This window comes from Bos mutus, chromosome 3, assembly GCF_027580195.1.
Source record: "Bos mutus isolate GX-2022 chromosome 3, NWIPB_WYAK_1.1, whole genome shotgun sequence".
NCBI lineage: Eukaryota > Metazoa > Chordata > Mammalia > Artiodactyla > Bovidae > Bos > Bos mutus.
In genome coordinates, this window is record NC_091619.1 from 41591732 (window position 1) to 41594928 (window position 3197).

At 55.8% G+C, this 3197-nt stretch overlaps 1 pseudogene; it reads right to left on the minus strand.

The window, feature by feature from the left end:
- Positions 1-516: 516 nt before the first annotated feature.
- Positions 517-2373, minus strand: LOC102273364 (AT-rich interactive domain-containing protein 3A pseudogene; annotated as a pseudogene).
- Positions 2374-3197: the final 824 nt, after the last annotated feature.

The following is a 3197-nucleotide window of genomic DNA, read 5'->3' on the forward strand; positions in this document are numbered from 1 at the left end:
TTTCCTAGGTTTGATTCCTCCCCCAAGAATAAAATAGAATATTTACAAAACAAAACCCCGAAAACCTCTTAAAAACCCTATAGAGTTTGAATTTCACTATTTCTTTTAAAAAAACAACAACAAAGTTCCCGAAAGCAACAATAACAAAAAAATTCAACTGATCTTGGCTCAGGGGTTTCATTCAACACAAGGAGCTGGGTGTGGTGAGTGTGTGACAAATGGACCCCCCCCAAAAAAAAAGGCAAAGAAAAAAACCAGATAAAAATGAAAAAACACAGTGCAGGGATGTATGAGGTAAACAGGACTGGCCTGTTGAAACCAGACACCAGTCCACATGGGTCCACCAGGGCTGCAGGCCCTAGTAGACATTTGCCTCTCTCATTTCTAATTTCCTTTGATATTCTCACAATTCATCTCTGAATGTCCGAAACCTGAGTAATTCAAGTGTTCCTTGGTTTTCCCATTTTATTAAATTTTCTTTATATATGTATACATATTTTTCTTCTCCTTTTGGTGTTAAGCTGTTGCTCCTCTGTGGATACCTCCCCTCCCCACCAGTATCTTCCTCCATCCCAGCCCCTGCTTGGCCCACCTGGACCCCCCTGCCCAGTCTGGTAGGTTCCCAGGATGGAGAGTGTTTGAGGTGGCTGTCGGGAGTGCAGACATCCCTGCTGGCCCTGCCTGGCTGCCTGCACGGCTGCTGCTGCTGTGGGTCCCGCTGTTTCCTCCCCGGCTGCTGCCGCCTCCACCTTTGCTAGGAGCGGAGCGTGGCGTGGAGGCCGGCGGCTGGTCGAACAGCAGTCCTGTGTACATGATTCCGTTAATCTCTCCTGACATGTCAATACTCTTGCTGTCATTGGTGCTGGTCAGGTTCGTAGCTGAGTCCTGGTGGCTCTCGGAGGCTTGGCTGTTGATCTCATGGACGCTCATGGGCAGCTGTGCCGTCATGGCCAGGAAGTTCTGCTGAAGTGCCTGCTGCATCAGCTGCTGCTGCTCCTCTGCCACTAGGGCCATTTTCTTCTCAGGAGGTTCCCCATACTCCAGTTTCTCCTGAAGCTGCTCCAAGGCAGCCACCTGTGCTGCTACGGCCGCTTGGGCTGCTACTGCCTGGGCCACCACCACTGGGTGACCAGGGAGACTGGTAGGCAGCTGGGGACTGTGATGGGGATGGCCACATCCTCCTCTTTCTTGACCTTGGGGGCTGGGGTGATGGAGCTGCCATTGGTGCTGGTGGCCAGGCCCAGGGAGGACACAGGCAGCTTGGGCGAGGACAGCATGCTGTGGGCCCCGGCCAGCAAGTAGGCAAAGAGGGAGCCCCCAAAGCTCTGGTGCCGGCCCTCCCTCCGATTGCTGCCGATGGCTGCCTGGAGCTGGTTGGGGTTGCTGAGGCCACTCTTCTCACACTCCTAGGGGTACAGGTACTTCATATACTGGGTTCGCAGCATGAAGGCAGCACTGGTGATGGATGTGGGCAGGTTCAGTCCTTTGGTAATCTCCCGCCACGGCTTCTTGTTGATGACCTCCACCAGGCTGCCCTTCTCCATCGCCGGCACATACGACACGAACAGGTGGAGCACCTGCTTTGCCACGATGGGATGCGGTTCACAGATGTCCCTCGCTTCTGCATGAAACTGAACAAGTCATCCAGGAACTCCTTCCTCTTGTGGTCTGCGTCCAGTTTATACAGCTGCTTGAACTGCTCCTCATATGTCCAGTCCCCGTGGTCTGGTGGCTGCAGCTGAGGTGCAGGACGGGCAACCCCTCCGGGGACAGCCGGGCCAGTTCCCGGGTGCTCCTGGCCACCCAGTGCCGGGATCCACTGTCGGGGCGGAAGGCTTGGAGCGGCTGAGCCTTGTGGGGGAACAGGGCTGAGGGGCCCAGGCTGGCGGTGCCCCGGGGCCCAAGCCCCTCCTCATCCTCATAGTCCTCATCCTCCTCGTCCTCTTTGTCATCCCTCAGGTCTTCCTCCAGCTCCTCCTCCTTCCATTTTGGCTTCAGGTCATCGTCGAAGCCTGCATCCTCAAAGCGGCCATTGCCCCTGGGGAGGCTGGCTGCCTCCCTGCCTCGGCTGGGTGGGGTGGGTGAGCCCATTGCCCCCTCCAGGGCCGCATCCTCATCCTTTGAGCTGGGGAGCGGGGGGGGGTAGCGGGGGGGGCAGGGGGTCGTCCTCCGAGCTGGGACTGGGCGCATGGCGGCCAGGGCGGCCATCTGCACCCGCTGCATCCAGGCGCTTTCAGGCTCCCTGTCCTCTTCCGGAGTGACCCTGGTGCAGGCTGGGGGTTCAGGGGGCGGCGGTGGCTGCCGGGCCTCCAGTTCTTGGTGTGCCTGCTGCTACCACAGCGGTAGCATTTCCATCACAGCCTGCAGCTTCATGGCCCTGCAGGCCGGGCCGCCCTGGGCACCAGGAGGGGGCCATGGGGGCGGCCCCTGTGGGGAGAGGGCCTGGCTGCACTGCAGTGTGGGGGCCGCGGGGAAGCCAAGGCAGTACAGAGTGGCAGGGGACAGGGGCAGGCGCCTCTGGGCTCAGGCTGAGGGCTGGCTGGGCATGCCAGTGGCCGGTGGGCGACACCTCCTTTCTCACACTGGGCACCAGGGAGGCGGGTGGGAAGGCGGGTGGCGGCAGCTGGCAGGTGGCTCAATCACGTGTGTACAGAAACCAACTGCCCCAGCCTCACCGCGCGGGGCCGCTGGGCGGGGCTCAGGGCCTGCTCTGGGGCACATGCCCCACGCCTGGCCTCCAGCCCAGGCCAGGAGCTGCACGCTGCTGGCTCCCGGCCACTGCCGGGTTTGTGCCTGCTTTCCAATTTCAATAAAATGCTGTTATTTCCATAAGATGTTTCTTTTCAGTTTGTAATACTTTCTTAATACAACAAAAATTCTCATAGCTCCCATCTATGAGCTGTTAAATGTTCTGCGAAGTATTTGTGGACATATGAAAAAATCATTTTCGTGGTTGCTTATTGAAATGTATACCAAGTTTCAAAAGTTGGATCAATATCCTAGAAACAAAGTATTATGTAATTCATATAAAATTATCCAGTAAAAGTTTAACATTTCTATAGAAATAAAGAGTAGTGCATAAAAATAAAAGCAGAAGGAACATATCTTTTCAGTATTATGAGGTTAAAAATACCTTAACATAGGAAACTAGTGTAATTTGGGGGTCAATATTTGGCAGATATGGAAGGGCTATTGTT